General features: G+C 44.6%; 1 long non-coding RNA gene across 1 annotated transcript; it reads right to left on the reverse strand.

Annotated features, from left to right (window-relative positions):
- Window positions 1-1,837: 1,837 nt before the first annotated feature.
- On the reverse strand, window positions 1,838-18,969 carry LOC115082210. The gene is made up of 3 exons (XR_003854106.1): window positions 18,799-18,969; window positions 7,376-7,449; window positions 1,838-4,922 (listed from the first exon to the last, which is right to left on the reverse strand). It is a non-coding gene; the product is annotated as an uncharacterized LOC115082210 (long non-coding RNA).
- Window positions 18,970-19,271: the final 302 nt, after the last annotated feature.

The raw sequence follows: 19,271 nt of genomic DNA on the forward strand, positions 1-19,271 counted from the left end.
CTAAGCTATTATAATGCACGTTTTTGGAATAGTGCTTTGCGCCGGTGCTCTCCAGAGTCTGAGGAATAAAGAAAGGGATTCCACAGAAACTGCTAATGAATGTGCTGAGATGTTTCAGATGAACTAAGCCTACAGTACCTGAATTTAATCCTCTCTGAAGTGCTGAAAAAAGTGCGAAAAGCAGAATATAAAAAAAGAATCTGAATAAACAGGTAAAGCCTGCCTGGGAAAATCCACAAAGTTGAAGGTTGTCCCAAGTCATTGAGTCAGAAGCTCTACAGAAAACGAATGTGAGGTAAACAGAGGTGAGAAGATTCTGCCACCCAAAAGATATTAGGAGGGCCCAGGCAGGAAGGATACCTTCCCTAAGAGTTGACCTGTTTGGGAAAGGATGTGAGATGGTGGAAGACATTGTGCTATTTTGGAGTTTTTGGACTTTGTGTTGCTTGAATGCACTACCAGCTAGTGCACTGTGTTGAATTTTGTGTTCCTGCCACCAGTTTCAGTAAAGGCTTTTATTTTGAACAGCTTCTCAGTGGAAACTGGAATGGTGTGCAGAAGAGTGCCAGAGACTGAAAAAAACCATAAGGGCCTTGAAAAAACTGTCCTTTCCCTACTGTGAGGGAGCTCCAGGAAGTCATGGGGCCTTGTGTGGTCTGTGACTGTTAGGATTTCGCCTGCTACGCAACCTCATCCTACCCTGCTGCCTCCTGCTATGATATCTCCTCACCAGCAGAGGCCTCTAGCAAGATCTGCTCTCAGCCACCGGAGCTAGCTCCTCAGTGACCAACCTGACTCAGCCTGTGGTACAGCCTTTTCTCCACTAGGAGTCCTCAGCAGGCTTGGCTTCCAGAACTTGCCAGGACCCTCCTTCCTGCCTGCATGACCCCAGCCCCAGCCCCAGCCCTATTTTAGATTTGCCTTGCCAGAACCTCCTAGCTGGCTCATTGAGTCATCCTTGGCACTTTGTCCTGGCCTCTGTTTCTTGTTCCTGGTCTGTGACCTCTGGGTCTTCTTGCTCCTTGCCATGCCTTGTGGCCTAAGGACCTTCTTGCCCCTTGCCTTGTTCTGCAGTCTATCCAGGGCTACCTTTGCTCCTTGCCTTGTTCTGCAGTCTATCCAGGGCTACCTTAGGCCACTCAAGCTGGTCTACCAGAGTCTTAAGCATTTGCAAGATAAGTTGGATTTCATGACCTAGACATGAATTCTGGTCACCGCATCTCAAAAAAGATATAGTTGCGATGGAGAAGGTACAGAGAAGGGCAACCAAAATGATAAAGGGGATGGAACAGCTCCCCTATGAGGAAAGGCTGAAGAGGTTGGGGCTGTTCAGCTTGGAGAAGAGACGGCTGAGGGGGGATATGATAGAGGTCTTTAAGATCATGAGAGGTCTTGAACGAGTAGATGTGACTCGGTTATTTACACTTTCGAATAATAGAAGGACAAGGGGGCATTCCATGAAGTTAGCAAGTAGCACATTTAAGACTAATCGGAGAAAATTCTTTTTCATTCAAGGCACAATAAAGCTCTGGAATTTGTTGCCGGGGGATGTGGTTAGTGCAGTTAGTGTAGCTGGGTTCAAAAAAGGTTTGGATAAGTTCTTGGAGGAGAAGTCCATTAATGGCTATTAATCAATTATACTTAGGGAATAGCACTGCTATTAATTACATCAGTAGCATGGGTTCTTCTTAGTGTTTGGGTAATTGCCAGGTTCTTGTGGCCTGGTTTTGGCCTCTGTTGGAAACAGGATGCAGGGCTTGATGGACCCTTGGTCTGACCCAGCATGGCAATTTCTTATGTTCTTATGAAAATAATTGAATTTGTCCGCCATACCAATAGCCCCTAAGGAAGGAGAAGTTTCAAAACATGAGCCTTGTCGGGCTTTCTATTTGGTGCAATAAGAGTTTTAACACAGCATCTCAAGATAAGTGGCTATGGCGATTTGCTTTTAAAAGTAATTTTAAATGCAAAAATAAGAAAATGATAAAAAAAAATTCATAGGAGACTGATTATAAAAGTCAGGCATTTATCATCTTAATGATTATGAGAAGAAATCTATATTCCTCTAACCATATATATAAGTGATTTATGTAAAGCCCGTTTACTTGGTATGAAGGTTTCATAAATGATGACAGGCTTATGAGTCCTGGAGTGTGAGTGGTTTTCTTTGTTCAGTGTGAGATGTCTGGCAGAAACATTGTCTTGAGAAATCATGAAAGTCCTTGCAAGAAAAAACAGCATCAAGTCAATATTTGCTTCTCATAATGTCCCATAAGAACATAAGGCTTGCCAAGCCATACTGGGTCAGACCAAGGGTCCATCAAGTCCAGCATCCTGTTTCCAGCATAGGTCAATCCAAGTCACAGTGATGTTAAGGGCCTTTTTCATCCTGTATGTGTATTTGAATGGCGCTGTGTTTTGTCAAGTAGCACTTTGGGAATGATGAGAACTGGTAGTAGTAGTAGTTCTTTTGATTTACAAAGAACCTTCAGTTGGTGAAGATGACAGTTTTCAAGCAAGGCAAGGGGAGACCTCAATAAATAAAGAGGCTGCTACCAGTGATCAAAGTTGGCAAATGGTGTTTTCAAGGTAATATATACGTTTGCTTTTGAACCAGGACTGGGTCCATAATACTGTGCCAGCGCCAATATTCTCCTACTCAGATCATAGTGTACTGAAACTTTACCTTTGTAAAGCTGCCAGCAGATCTTGAGACTGGGTAGCAAGGGCGTTCTGTGCTTTCAAACCCGTTGAATCAATAGTGAGCAAGGATTTCATGACTTTCAGTTGTCATAGTGAAAGAGCGGATACACAGCGCCATTCAAATACACATCCAGGATATTCATCTGTAGAAATGAATGGTGTGATGAGGAGGATGTCTGTCTTCCAGTGAAAGAGCCGCCCTCAAAATGAGGTGAGCTGGAATCGGGGCGTATGCCCTCTTCTTGCCATCATTTTGCGACTCGACACTACTGACTTTGCCTCATTGCATTTACTCTCTAGGTCTTGTGGGTGGCATTTCCTGTCCCCTGCTGTGATTACAGCATATGTTCCTTTTGGGTATAAAACACTCGAAAGTGCTGAGCTTGTGGCGTATATTTATCTCTCCTAATGAGATACAGAGTGCACATGTCTAACTGTTGCAATTTTAGCTTAGGAATGGAAAGTCATTCATTCATTCAAGGGCAGCTTTGTGTGGGGACCACCAACAGACTCTCCATTTCCAGGCCAACCACATATCTCATGAGAATGGTTTGCCTATCAGCGCCGCCGGTTAATGTTTAATGTACAGCGGCAGGCCAGGCATTCACTTCCCTATGTTCTGAGGCAAACTTAAACATCCAGAGTTTAACCGGCAGATTTTTTCATTACTTGTGCATTTCTTTATCTTCCCTCACTTTCTGTGACTTTTTAGATGTTTTTGAGCTTTACTGCTCTTTTCTCCCCTTTACCAAGGACTTAACCAGGGGAGGAGGCGGGAGCTCTATCAGATGCTTTCTCCAGATTTTAAGGAATGTTTGCCTTTATTTTCACTGTGGGAAATGCCTCAGAAAAACCCGGAACCATTCTGGCACTGGAGCAAACTTTTGGCAAGCCCTTCCCATTTTTGGTTTCTAATATCGAAAGCCCTTGACCTTAAATTCTGTCAAAATTCACTCAGATTTCTTAGGATCTCAAATGTGGTGGAAGAGGGGAGCCAAAAACTCAAATAGCAAATGCAGATATTTAGAAGATATTCAGAGAAAGACAGAGAAATGTTATCATAGTTGAGGCATGCAGGAGGAGGGGCTTCTACAGACGCTCCATTAATGCCTTACCTCCTTCGCAAACAGACCCTCGAACACGGATTCATCCAAATATGGATGCACCTTTTATTTGCCATCAGCAGCTGCCTTCCCCTCCCCCTCCCCCACGCAATTAGCATTACTTCCATTTGCGACACCAAGAATTCTGGGCCAGAGCTCGGGTGCAGTTATACAAAACTGCTACTCCTTCGAGTAGTGGTGATTTTGGAATTTGTAAAAGATTTTAGTGTTTTGGGGGGAAAAAAGGAAAAGCTAACTGGAAAGAGCCATCTTGTTGCAGGAGAACAATTTATACTAATCCATCGCTCATCTTCTTAGACGTGCAGCACAGATCTATGGGACAACGGAATGGAGATCAAAGCACCACATTCAGTGCTGGCATGTACCTGTGCTACTGCATTAACAAGGAAGGGGGGTGGATGTATTGAACTACTGCCCAGTGGAGACAATGAAGGCAGAAACAGTAACAGAATTCAAAAAAAGCACAGAGGGTCTATAGTTGCAAGGAAGGGAAGGGAAAGCCACAGATCATGGTATTGCAACAGAAGAGACATTGGGCAAATCTGATGGGCCTTATAGGCAGGGCTGGAATTACATTTTAGACACCCATGGCCAGCAGGGGGTGACTGTTCAGTACTGCGGAGCCAGCACTGGAGGAGCTGCCAGATGGGCTTCCTCTGCTGTGGCCTCCTGCTTCTGCCGCTAGTGGGACTGGGTCCACCAGCAGCACCATGGACCTCCTTCCATCGCCTGTGGGACCAGGTCCATCAGCGGCACCAAGGGCCTCTTCTTCTTCTGCCTCCAGTGCAATTAGTTCCACTGGCGGCACCATGGACCTCCTTCAACCGCTGATGGGTTCGGGTCCACCGATGGTACCACGGACCTCCTCTTCTTCTGGAAGCGGTGGGATCAGGTTCACTGGTGGCAGCACGGACCTCCTCCTTCCACTGCTGGTGGGATCAGGTCCACCGGCAGCACCACGGGCCTACTCCTCTTCTGCCAGCAGTAGGATTGGGTTCACCGGTGGCACCATGGATCTCTCCCTGCTCCCAACAACGCCCCACTGGGTGTGTGTCCTGTGCAATTGCACGGTTTGCACACTCAGTGGTGCTGGGCCTGGAGGAAAACAAGAAAACATTTATAAAAATACTAGTTAAAACACTGATTAAAACATACACACACACACACAGATAGCACAGAAGACCAGCCACAATCACTTTTCTTAGAAGCGAAGTGTGCCATACACTTCTGTCTGCTTGATGAATATATATACACTTACACTAATGACTAAGTGATGCAATTTGTGAAAGAGTCACATGCACAGTATACTGACTACTTTCCATACACACAGAAAGAGAGCAAAGACTAGAGATGTGAATCGTGTGATCGATCGTCTTAACGATCGATTTCGGCTGGGGGGGGGGAGGGAATCGTTTCGTCGCGGTTTTGTTTTTGTAAATATCGTGTAAATCGTGGGAGGGCGGGAAAACCGGCACACTAAAACATCCCTAAAACCCACCCCGACCCTTTAAAATAAATCCCCCACCCTCCCGAACCCTCCCAAAATGCCTTAAATTACCTGGGGTCCAGAGCGGGGGTCCCGGTGTGATCTTTTACTCTCGGGCCTGCGGTGCGTTGTAGAAATGGCGCCGGCGCTACAGGGCAAAGGTAGCGCCGGCGCCATTTCTACAACGCACCGCAGGCCCGAGAGTAAAAGATCACACCGGGACCCCCGCTGGACCCCCAGGGACTTTTGGCCAGCTTGGGGGGGGCTCCTGACCCCCACAAGACTTGCCAAAAGTCCAGCGGGTGTCCGGGAGCGACCTCCTGCACTCGAATCGTGTTGCCGTACGGCCGGCGCCATTTTGCGCAAAATGGCGCCGGCCGTACGGCAACACGATTCGACTGCAGGAGGTCGTTCCCGGACCCCCGCTGGACCCCCAGGGACTTTTGGCCAGCTTGGGGGGGCCTCCTGACCCCCACAAGACTTGCCAAAAGTCCAGCGGGTGTCCGGAACGACCTCCTGCAGTCGAATCGTGTTGCCGTACGGCCGGCGCCATCCTTGGTCCCTCCCGATGCAGCCTAGCGAAACACGAGACCATGTTGGGGGACTACTGAGAATTGTTGCTATGACATACGGAGTTGCCATTCTAAGTTTCCTGTTACTTCTAACGTGTTTGGAATAATAAAAAAAGACATTATTTGAAACTCTTGGTGGTGATAAGTTTTAGCTTGCACCAGTGTTTATTGGTAATTGAAGTCTCTCATTATTACTGCACTACCAATTTGGTTAGCTTCCTTAATTTCTCTTAGCATTTCACTGTCCGTCTCACCATCTTGACCAGGTGGACGGTAGTTATACCCCTATCACTATAGTCTTCCCCGACACACAAGGGATTTCTACCCATAAAGATTCAATTTTGTATTTAGTCTCATGCAGGATGTTTATCCTGTTGGACTCTATGCCATCCCGGACATAAAGTGCCACACCTCCTCCCGACTGCTCCTCTCTGTCATTGCGATATAATTTGTACCCCGGTATAGCACTGTCCCATTGGTTATCCTCCTTCCACCATGTCTCTGAGATGCCAATTAAGTCTATGTCATCATTCACTGCTATACATTCTAATTCTCCCATCTTACTACTTAGACTTCTAGCATTAGCATACAAACATTTCAAAGTTTGTTTTTTGTTTGTATTTTCATTCTGCTTTTTAATTGATAGGGATAAGTTAGAATTTTTTAGCTCAGGTGAGTTTTTAGTTACAGGCACTTGGACTACTTTTCTAATTATTAGAACCTCACAGTCTGGATGCTCTAATTCTAATGCATCATTAGTATCCTTTAAAGATACCTTTCTCCGAACCATGCGCTGCTGAGCGACTGTCGGCTTTCCCCTTTGTTCTAATTTAAAAGCTGCTCTATCTCCTTTTTAATGATTAGCACCAGCAGTCTGGTTCCACCCTGGTTAAGGTGGAGCCCATCCCTTCGGAAGAGACTCCCCCTTCCCCAAAAGGTTCCCCAGTTCCTAACAAAACTGAATACCTCTTCCTTGCACCATAGTCTCATCCACGCATTGAGACTCTGGAGCTCTGCCTGCCTCTGGTGTCCTGCGCGTGGAACAGGGAGCATTTCAGAGAATGCCACCCTGGAGGTTCTGGATTTAAGCTTTCTACCTAAGAGCCTAAATTTGGCTTCCTTCCTAAATCTTTTTTTAAAACCATTTATTTCACTCTGAGAAAGAGCTTCAGTAGCAGAACCTCTCTGTCTGAAATCCAACAGAGAAATGACTAAACAAAATGGTGATTCAAAGTAACATTTTTCTTTAGTTTCAGATTTTAAAAAATGAGGAAGTCAAGTTGGAATAGGCTGATTGAAAAAGTGCTTCACCTTGATTGGTCTTCCTCCTTCCTTATCCCTTCCCTCCCCAGTTCCTTATCTTGATGAGAAAAAAAATTAGCAGTTTTTCCCTAATGAAACTAAAATTTTCAAGCATTTTCAGAGGCACCATCCATTTATTTTGGAAACAACAAAACAAACCAAAGATAAACTCATTCATTGTGTATTACCCATTTGTTTCAAACAAATTCATATCTCTATCTCATTTCTGGCTTCAGGCATGTGGCATAATCTCCCACAAAATCTAAGGGAAGAAAATGAGATTTTGAGGTTACCAAAGAAATTAAAAGCATGGCTTATATCAATGGCCTGGTGAGTGACTAGTAAGAATTGTCTCTGGTAATATTGGTCTTTTGAGATTTGTTTGATTGTACATTGTTTTAATGTAATGATTAGGTTGTAAATTGCTTGGAGAGATGCAATTAAGAAGCATTTTTTAAATAAATAGAATAAATATTTATTTATTTATTTATTTATTTATTTAAAATTTTTATATACCGACATTCATCCAGGATATCATATCGGTTCACATTGTAACGCAAAAACAAACGCACGGCATGGCGCTTTACATTGAACAGTAAAAACATGATAACAAGGCATTAACGAGAGGGGGGAACAATAATATGGGAAGTTTTGCAATAAAATTATAAACAAAATTTGTTATATTATATATATATATATTATATATATATATATATATATATTATATTATATATATAAAATATCTGCTAACTCTCTATTACAGTTTACTTGTAGGTTTGTTAGATAAAGTATTGCGGGTAATACAGGTGGCCCAGCATGAGGTAGCTAGGATGCTTAGGGGTAACAGAAAGGATGACCACACTACCTTGGTATTAAAAGACCTTCATTGGCTGCCTATCAGAAGTTGTGCACAATTTAAAATGATGGTTATTGTGTATTAGCTACTTCAGTTAGAATATAAATGTATGTTAATAACAACGCTATGGCAGTATGAACCGGGGAGATATGAGATCAGAAGTAGCTTTGCCAACTGGCTCCAGATTTTCAGGAAAGGTTGAATCAGTCCTGGCTTTACCCCATTGCATGCTGGGACTTATCCTGATTTCCCTATTGCATTCCCTAAAGAAAAGCAAGTCTACAAGTACCCGCATGCAGGGGAGTCAAACCAGGACTGGATCAACCTGTCCTGAAAATCTGGAGCCAGTTGGCAACCCTAATCAGAAGGGACAGCAAAGCTCGAGCTACCTCCGAGCCAAGATTTTCACTTACAATCGACATGTAATAGAAGATTTTCATTCTTAGCACCTTTTATTTATTTATTTATTTATTTAACGGTTTTATATACCGACATTCATCAATGATATCACATCGGTTCACAGCGAAACAAGAAACTAGTGCCTGTGGCGGCGCTTTACATCGAACAAGAACATCGTTCTTTATGTAGAACACCCTTCCTGTTGAATAGAGAACTGAGACTTATATAAAAAATTTAGAAAGAGCCTAAAAGCATTTTTGTTTCAGGAAGCTTTTAAGCTGTTTTAGCTTAATAATACGTTTAAAATGTTATAATTTTAGTTGTTGTATGTGAGTTTTTAATTTTATGTGTGTAAACCTAGCTATAACCCACCCTGGACAATTGTATTGGAGGTGGCAGGCAGGATATAAATAAATACTTTCTAGGATTGCCAACAATGAAAAAATATCAAAATAAATAACTTCCTAGATTTAGTTCTGAATTATTGGTTGGAAAGCTGAAACTCTGTGCCCCATTGCAGGTTTGCATCCGGGAGAGCTGCCACACTCACCCCAGCCGGCCCACTGCGAACACAATTCAAGAAAGCAAAGGACTGGGAAGGATACTTCTCAAACAGCCCGCATAGTCTAAATTCTGGGGGTACTTTTTACCGGCAGAGATTCAAAGCCAACTTATGCATAAAAGCCCTTTGAAAATTCATGAGTGTGTGGAGAGCCTCATGCAGCATACATGCGTAAATCCCCATCCTGACCCTCTTCCGCCTCCTGGAAGGCCTGTTTAGTGTGCCACGTACAAGCAAGTGCAAACTCTTGCTCCCTGCATAGTTTCACGCGCAAACCAGCTGGATCTGTTTTCAAAGAGCCACATATACACATAAAACCTAGTTTTATGCGTGACGTGACTTGGAAAATTACACCCCCCCCCCCCCCCCCCCAAAAAAAATGCACAAAGGATTTGCAGCTGCAAAGCCGTGAGGGAAAAGTCTGAGATTTGGTAGGCTCGGAGGTACTGCATCGGGAATATGCATACTAAATGCGGACCTGGCTCAGTGCTTTCTTTCTGGGGAAAACTGAGGGACCAAGGGGCAAATCAAGCAGGTTGAGGAAAAAGGTGCCAGTACACTTAGTCGTACTGGCAAGTATCCCCTGAAAAAAAAAAGCCCTGGCCTTGCTGTCTTTATCTGCTGTCAGGGGGGTTGGATGGGAAAAATGAGCACGTCACAAGGAGTCCCCGATTTGTGAAGCCTGGCTCATGATTCCTGAAATTAGCTTAGCCCATCTCTACTCCACCTTCTTTAATTCCCATGACATCAGGTAATCAAACTGCACATTTTCCCTTGTGTACAGGCCATGGTGGATTACGCTCTGGTCTATAAAGCCTGTTTAATTTAAGATTCAGTCTGAAGGCTTTTGAAAGCTCCTCTTTTTCCCCCCCATCAGCTGCTCTAGTGGCCTGATATGAAATGCTTCCCTGAAGTCTGGTTCTAACTGGGTAGCTGTTTGTTGTTCCCAGGTGTTGCACACAGGAGAGCTTCTAGTTGGAGAGACAAAGAGCCAGGAAATGTAATGTTAGTAGCAGCCAGGCTTCCAGATGAAAGAGCTTTAGCTTAAGAGGCATTTCAGCCGATAAACATCTCCAGCTATTCAACACAACACATCCCCCCCCTCCTCCCCTCACCCAGGAGGTGCTGCAGACTGCAGGTTTGTCAATAGGGGCTAGCAGCAGTTGTCAGGGCTTAGGACACCGGCCTAGCCAGGATGCAAACAGCGCGTAGGGGAGGGGGAGGAGGTGAGGTAGAATGCAGCTCCCCTGTCAGGTGGACAGAAGCGCCTTTTGTCATGTTCTTGCTTCATGACAGGTAAGACTCCGCCTTGGGGCTTGTGAGGAAACACGCAGACCTGGATTTGATGAAAGAGCCCTCACCTTCAGAAAGTAGAGAGAATGCACGTCAGGCTCAGCAAACAGGCCCCACCAGACATGGGGACCGTTTGTAATTGGAGCTGGCCCTGTTTGAAGAAATCCTTCTGTCATTGAAAACCCCCATTTGTTAACCTCCTGTTGTAACAGTTCCCTGTCATCTTGGAAACTGCCTTCAAACAGAAGCTTCAGAAAATTAAAAGGTGATAAAGGAGGGCTCACAAACGACCTTTGCTCACTCTGGTTATTGATTGGGTTAGAACTGACCATATTTGCCCTAGTTTCTCTGGAACTGGCCCTATCTCCTCCCCGTTTCAAATTCTGTATCAAAGTTCATGTGTTTGCTGTGTTAAGTCTTCTTGCCTATGTAAAAACAAGGGTCAACAAATAAGTTGTAGGTGATACCTTTTTATTGGATCATCTTAACGAAGAAAGCATAGTCACAGTTAAGCTGGTCCAATAAACAGGAATCGCCTAAAATGTATCTCAAAACTCATTCCCAACCACAAAACTTTCCACGTCATTACATACGAATGACGCCATCAGTTACTCCCCTTTCCATTATCACTGTGTGTATGCATTGTACTGTCGTTGCCAACAGTACTAAAGCTGAACCAAGAGACACTGCATGGGTATCAAAAGCTTAATCGTCCGTATCATTGTGCACAAATTTATAAACGCTGGGTGCCCCTGTTTTAAGATCAAATCTAATGAATAAAAGCGCAACTAGTAGCCAATGTCTCAGCTGAGGGTTTTCTTGCTTTCCAATCAACCTCCTTAAGTTGTACCTTTACACTGCTGAGCACTACCCCGCACAGGAGCATAAGAGGTGCCACGCTGGTTCAGACCAAATGTCTTTCGAGCCCGGCATCGTAAACCCAGCAGTGGCCAGTCTCAACACGTAGATCCAAGTTCTTCTTGCTTGGGATAAATGGTGGGTTTCCTGGAGTCACCTGGTTATGGCCTTTTTTTTCCCCCAGACCCTTTTTAAACCCAGCTATGCTAGTTGCCATGACCACATCCTCTGGTAAAAAAAATTCCATATCTTAATTGTGTGTTGAGTGAAAAGATACTTTTTTCCCCAATTTGTTTTAAAATCTACCAGTTACTTTCCAGGTGTGCCCCCTAGTTCTAGTACTATCTGACAGGCCGATACAATATTCGGCACTCAGGTCAGCGTGCCGCTTAACACACGGTTGGACGCACTATTTGGATGCGCTAAAATAACCCCCGATGCAATACCAGGATTAGCCCGTCCAACTGAGCACATAGCTAATAGCGCTCATCACATGCATGTAGATGAGGCTATTAGCTATTACCTCACAATGCAAAACATTGCCACGGTGCCCATTTTAACGCTGCAAATGTAATGCCTGGCTGGCATGCGGCGCTCAAGGGCTGACGATACAAAACAAAAAATCTTGCTTTCTGTGATTTCTTCTATTAGTATTGTTGCGATACTAAATAGGAGGAGCCACGGAAAGCAGAATTATGTGCTGCTCAAAGGCCTGACCCAAAAAAAAAATAAATCCTGCTTTCTGTGGTTCCTTAAAGGGGGAAGCACAGAAAGCAGCAGGAAGGAAGCCAGGGCACAGATTGCAATACTGGTGTGATATTATCCCATAGAGCACAACCAGAAACCAAATGTGCAGCTGCATTCAAGAGGAGCTGAAGGCTGTCAGATGGCACTTGGGAAGACTCACATATAAGGTGTTGCAGTTATCGATAGTTGATAAAAAAAAAAAAAAAGATGGAACAACTGCTCTAAAATCACAGAGGTCTGTGGACTGCTGCATGCCAGACTCCTGGAGCTCCCCCTCTGCAGTCTGAGGTGTGGCATTAACATTGCCTTCCCTGGCCACTCAAGTGATGTGAGACTGCAGCCCTGAGGCCGAGCTCTCCCACCTTTGCACTGGGCGGGAGCTTCTGGCTCTTGTACGGGAGAATGGGAGATAGAGTCCCAAAGCGGACCCTCCCGTCCAGGGCAGGAGATTTGGCAGGTCTGCTGTGCCTTTCCTAATACCTATTCTAAAGCCTGAATTTCATTCCTGGCTAGGGTCTTCTGCTCTCTAAACTGGCCACCCTTGAGTGGGGATGCTGCGGAGGTAGCATTCCCAGCCTTTAGAGGGGAGGAAGTCATAGTCATTATGCAATGGCAACACCTAGTGACCAGATTTTGGAGATGATATAAAATAGGTGAAAATTCCCTGGGTAGCTGCAAATGAAAGTTTGCGATGCCAAGATCCCAGTCCTAGTTCTGATGAAACTCAAAGCCAAAAGGAGCAGGAGGAAACTGACCATGTTGACATGTTTATTAATGCCTTCAAAAACAATCTAACAGATTGTAAGACAAGACTTCCCTTTGCTGAATTCTTGTTGGCTCTTGTTGGTCTCCTTTCTGTTTTTTCTAATGCATGGAATACATCTTGTCTGGGCTTTCAAGATGGTATTTTTAAACAGTGTCCATGCCTCATGCAAATGTTTAACCTTTGCAACTGCTTCTTTTAGTTTTTTTCCTCATTTTATCATAATCTTGTTTACAGTTAAATGCTGTTTATTTTATTTAAAATATTTATGTGCTGCAATCCAAAGTTCTAAGCATCATCAGTAAAAAAAAACCCATATACAGAATATGTAGTGGGTCCGGGTATGCACTGTGAACTTCATCCAGGGATGGCATGGGTTTCCAAGGTTCACGCTCAGATGGGGGAAAGTTATCTTCCTGGGACCCTGGCACGGTCAATCAGAACATCAGTCAAAGGCTCACACTCCAGCTCGATGATCACTACTAGGTGCAAGAGGAAGCCAGAAGTAGTAAAATAGGTAGAAAGCAAAGATCAAGCCAGTGTCCATCCATTTAGCTAATGCACTGGGAAAATTAAGAAAAAAAATCAAAATCCAAAGTGGTGTTCAAAATAATCATTTTACTGTAACTTAAATAGACGTATCCAGGTCAAAAATCATGAAAATAAAAAATAACAGAAATATTATAAAATATTGTTACAATGAAAACGATGGTCTCCTTGTCCATTTTAAATTTTCTCAACACTCTCCCCTCTCTTGCATCTTCAACCATAGCAAAAAACATATCCTCCCCTTGCAGGGAAGGATAATTAGAGTGCAGCTCCAGCATAGGCTGGTCAAGATGGAAGAATATCCCCAAGCAGAAAAAAATCTTCAAAAAAAATCCCAAGTGGGGCAAAACCTCTTAACTGTAATCCATCAAAAGCTTCAAGTCTCTTGAGGTTTTTTTCTCAAAAGCCTCAATACTTTTCTTCACCTATGCTGCTTACTGGCCGCCTGAGCAAATAGATCCATTGATACAGCCTTTTGAGATACCAGGGGAGCTCCCTTCCCTCTGGACTGATCAATTTTCTTTCCAAAAATTTTTTTCTAAAAAGCAATAGTACTTCTTCATGTCAATGGACCTCCAGGAATTGAGGTCAAGACTCTTCAGAGCTCCTCTCCTTCCGTCCACTCACTCCTCGGTCGCCTTCACTCAACCACTGAGCACGCGCATGATACAAGTCTTTTCCCAAAAAGGTTGGGGTTAGGGCAATCCTAGCTATCCAAAACCCCTTCTCCTGCCCATTGCTGAGAAAAATACCGGAGATCATGTCTGGCAAAGCCCCATCACATATAGATACAATAAAACAGATAGAAAAATGTCGACTGACCTAAGTGATGGTTGCTCAGCTAGCAGCAGATATCAGAAAAGCCATTGTTATTTATAAGAACTGTGATGAGCCATGTAAAATACATGCTCTTGATAACAAACAATTTGACTGGAAAAATTCTCTCGTTTGTCATCAAGAGAGTGGGTAATTCTGAATAAATGGTGAGCCATGCTGGACATAAACTATAAAGATTTAATATTGAACCAAAGTGCTTTGAAAAAATAAAAGCCTTTAGAATATTTTTTAAAGTCTTTGTAAGTGGTTCTTCCCTAAGTGCCTCAACAGTAGTTTTCTTTAATGTCCTCTCTTCAATGATTGTTAAATTTGATTAGGTCTCTTGCCAAGTGATCCCCATCACCATTACCTCGCACCAGATTTTGCATCACAGTGAGAATTAAACCTAGAGTGTTCCCCCCCCCCCCCCCCCCCGCCCTCAGTTCCCAGACCATCTGCTCTATGAATCGGTCATAGCATCTAGAAATGTTTCCGCCCAAACACGTCCTGACCAGACACTTACCCAATCAATAACGGAGTAATTAAAATCTCCTTTGTTGTTGTGTTACCTAATTTGTTCGCTTTCCTAATTTCTGTCTATCTCCTCCTCCTGGCCAGGCAGATGGTAGTCTACCCCCAAAGCTATACTCTTTCCCATCACACAGAGAATTTCTACCCACAGAGATTCTATAAACAGTACCTGAATGAAATCCGCTGTGAAATGCCTTATAGGCAGAATATAAATCAATAAATAACAGTATATTTTGATTTCTGCAAAATTTTTATCCTGTTTGTTTCTATGCCATCCTTAACATAGAGCGCCACCTCTTCACCAAATTGGCGTGGCCTGTCATGTTGGTATAATTTGTGCCCAGCTGCAGTATCCAAAGTTAGACAGATAAGTTTATCTGACTAACTTTGCTATCTGGACTGAGTCTGAATATGGACCTCTGAGTGTCCATTGGTTATCCTCCTTTTACCAGGCCTCTGAGATGCTAATTAGATCTACATCTTCATTCAATGCTATGCATTCTAGCTCTTTAATCTTCATTTTTACACTTCTGGCTTTGACATACAGACCATTTTTATTTATTTTTATATATTTATTGTTCAAAGTATGACTTTTAATTGTATTCGCAGTCTGCCTAGTTGTTGAAATTGATAGTTTGGGAACATTTATCTATGTCTGCTCTTTATTTAAATGCAGCTGGGCAAGTTTTGTTTTGTTCTTTGAAATGTTTTTATGCTTTGCTTATTGCACATTACTTTGGACTCCAGGGATAGGCTAATGATAAAAGTAATCAGGGAAGAAGGCAGTCGCCTAGAGTGCCAACCACTAGGGTAGGGGTGGCCAACCTTTCACAGACCAAGAGCAGAAAAAACAAAACAAAGAGAGCTCGAGAGTCACGTAATCTTGTAACTACTTTTTAACATTGAAAAGGTTGTTATTAGTAATAATAATGGCATTACCTTTATTGTCTCCGCCTCTCCCTCTCTCTGCTGGTTGTGGGTACCAGCAGTCTGCCACACTCTGCCTCTCTCTTTTCTTCTCTCCAACATCTCCCTCTTTTCTCACTTCTGCCCCTTCCCCTCCCCCACCCCCATCCCACTCAAGTGGCTGAGTTATTGTCCTACTGGGGGACAAGCAGAGGCGGTGGAGCAGCGGATTCCTTGCCCGGGCAGTCACTTTGGTGGTGAACAGACTGGCACTGTGAAGAGAGCCGTGACAGAAGACCAGCATGGCAACGATAGCCTTAGCAGCAACAGCACAGTGAGAAAATTAATGTAGCAGCAACAGCAGAGGCGGCGCAGCGCAGCTCAGATACCAGCGAGGGAACCGCGCAGCTCACGCTCGCGGCGGCATGAAAGAAAATCAGCTCTGTCCCAGCAAATTCCTGCACATGGCGATCCTCCCTGTTCTCAGCAGCCTGTCTACACCAGAAGTTAGACATTACATCTTCTGTTGCGGGCAGTTTTTTGAGAATGGGGAGGATCTATATATGCAAATTCTGCGAGTTGAAGCTCTCTCTCTATGCCTGCCATCCATATAAGAATTATGGGGCCAGCTCCAAGAGCTGCACAGACTCCTCCAAAGAGCTGCATGTGGCTTGAGAAATGCTGGCTGGCCACCCCTGCATTAGGGGGCAGCACAGGTTCCTGGATGACAGCTGAAGACACACAGGAGAGGAACAGAGCGGGGCTGCAAGAGCAGAGCCCATCCCACTTATGGCTGGATAGGCCCAGTGGAGTACATTCATGGCCGAAGATAGGCCTGATGGGGACACAAATGTTGCCCATCCCACTCATGGCTGAAGATTTGCTCAGCAGGACTGCAAGCAGAGCACATCCCTTTTATAGCTGCAAATTAGGTCTGATAGAGCCATGAGTGGAACCCATTCCACTCAGGACAGAAGATTAGGGAAGTGGCCCGGTGAACTGTGAACAGAACCGGTCCTACTTGCTGCCAAAGATTAGGCCTGGCAGTGCCGTGGGCAAAGTCCATCCTACCTTTGGCCAAAGACACAGAAGAGAAAGGCCTGGGAGAGCCACGGAAACAGCCCACCCTGCTCACAGCTGAAGACACAGAGGAGAGGCCTGATAGAGTTTATTTATTTATTTACTTTTATATACCGGTGTTCGATTTTACATATCACATCGGTTTACATTTAAACAAAATTTGCAGGAACTTATGCGTTACCTTTGTCAAATACATTAAACATTTAAATATGGAGTCCATCCTACCTGCAGTGGAAGAAGATGGAAAGGCTCAAAATGAGTGTAAGAGAGCCTGTTTGTGTGAGTCTGTGTGTGTGAGAGAGAAAAAGAAAGGGATCTTGTGTGAAGGAGTGTGTGAGTGAAATTGCGAGCCTGTGTGCATGAATGAGGGTATGTGTGAAAGAAGGATTGTGTGTAAATGAGGTAGTGAGGGTGCATGTTTGTGTGTAAGAGAAGGAGCCTTTGTGAAGGGATGAGTGTACATATAAGAGAGCGAGAGCACGTGGGAACCTTTGTAAGAGTATGTATGAGAGAGAGAGAGGGAGCCTTTGTAAAAGTATGTATATGAGAGAGAGGGGGAGCTTGTGTCAGGGTGTTTGTGTTTGTGTATGTGTGTGCAAGAGAGAGAGGAAGCCTGTGTGAGGGTGTGTGCATGTGTTTGTATGTATAGAGAGACAGAGGGAGCCCATGTGAGGGTGTGTGTATGTGAATGAGAAAGAAAGGGAGCTTGTATGATGGGGAATGTGTGTGAGTGAGAGAGAGAGAGAGAAGGATTTTGTTTTTGTGAGAGAGAGGGAGAGGGAGCCTGTGTGGTGAGTATGTGTGAGTGATACAAAACCTGTGTGTATGTGCATTTGTGAGACAGAGGAGCTTGTGCAAAAGAAAGAGAGTGTGAGAGAGAATATGTGTGTGTGTGCGCGCAAGTGTTAGAAAACGTGTGCATATGTGTCCAAGTGTTAGAAAGCATTTTATTTATTTATTTAAATTCTTTTAATATACCGATGCTCAAGACGAAGTCTTATCGTACCGGTTTACGTCATAACTGGGGAAAAACCATTTAACTAGAAAGAAAGTTACAATAAACAGGGTGTACAATACAGGGCCATTAAGAGAGAGAGAATTATTTAACTTAACGCTACTAAAGGAGTAGTGCAAACAAGCAGAAAACAATTGACTAGCTTGGGGTGCTGATTTAGCAGCTAGTTTAAATAAAGCATGTGTGTATATATGTATGTGTGGCAGAGCATGCATGTGTAGGAGAGCTTGTATGTAAGAGAGAGAGAGCGAATGTGTGTCTGTGTATTTTTATTTATTTAATTTTATATATCGGCAACCGTTTGCACATCGTGCCGGTTTACAGATAACTTAAAACAAGGATATATATAGGCAAAGCCTTTACAAGGAACATTGTGTAACCTAGAACATAGTAACAGATCAATAACTAAATAAATAGGGGAGGGAGGGGAGGGGGTGGTCGAGACAAAGGGGGGGGCAGGGGGGGTGAAGACGGAAACGTGAGGAGAAAATATGTACAGGGAAACAATGAACAAGTGGTATGTACAGAGGTTGTGTGCAATATTTGAAAATGCGCAAGGGCAACAGTGAAAGGGGTAAGAAGATATGTACGGTGCTAATAAGAGATAGATTATTGTGTGCATGATAAGTGAGGGGTTTGTGGTTGTCTTGAGGGGATGGGTGTAGGTCCTGTGGTAGGGGTGTTAGTACTAGTACTAGATGGAGGTTGGGTTAAGGTGTTTATAGGTGGTGAAGGTGATTGGGGGTATGCTTGGAGGAAGAGCCAGGTTTTGAGTTTCTTTTTAAAGGTGGGTGTGGAGGTTTCGGTGCGAAGGTCAAGTGGCATGGAGTTCCACAGGGAAGGGCCTGCGAGGGAAAGGGCCCTATTGGTGGTGGAGATGAGTCTTGTGGATTTTATAGATGGGGGGATAAAAGTTCCACGAAGGGAGGAGCGGGTAGGTCTTGTGGAGGTACGATTTTAAAAAACGGGCGCGGGCCTCCATGTGCACGCATGTTATAAAATACGATATCTTCATGCATGTGTGGGCAGGTCGTGACTCGCTTGCACGGGGGGGGATTTTTATAAAGTAGCACGGTGACGTGATTGGGCCTTTGCCTACTTCCCTACCAGTCGGACCTGGAGGGAACTTTTCTATAGCCCTACCTACCCTTCATCCCTTTTCCCCTCTCCTCTCCAACCCCTAACCTAACTCTATCTACCCTATTTTATTTTTTGTTTGTTTGTTTCACTACTTACTTCCTCTTCATCGGAGAAGTAAGCACTGCACACCGGCTGGCTGCTGGGGCCCGCTTCCCCGGGGTAGGGCCCCGTCCAGACACCGCCCCCCAGCCAGGGCCGGCGGAAGCACTAGGTGGACTAGGCGATCGCCTAGGGCGCTGAGCATTAGGGGGCGCCGAGCCGCTGATGGCCAATGGCCGCCGGTGGACGTCATCCCAATGGCGGCTGAGCGGTGAACTACTGCTATGCTGTGTGCCGGATACACACAGCAAGAAGATCGGCAGGACCGTGGTACAGTCGCGTCTAAACATGCTGGTGCTCCTCCTCCTCCTTCCTGCCCGCGCGGCCCCGGAAGAAAATGTTGCCGGGGCCGCGCGGGCAGGAAAGAGGAGGAGCATCAGCCAATGCAGGAACTTCTCCTCCTTCCTGCCCGCGCGGCCCCGGAAGAAAAATGTTGCCGGGGCCGCGCGGGCAGGAAAGAGGAGGAGCAT

Source organism: Rhinatrema bivittatum, unplaced genomic scaffold (genome assembly GCF_901001135.1).
Source record: "Rhinatrema bivittatum unplaced genomic scaffold, aRhiBiv1.1, whole genome shotgun sequence".
Taxonomy (NCBI): domain Eukaryota; kingdom Metazoa; phylum Chordata; class Amphibia; order Gymnophiona; family Rhinatrematidae; genus Rhinatrema; species Rhinatrema bivittatum.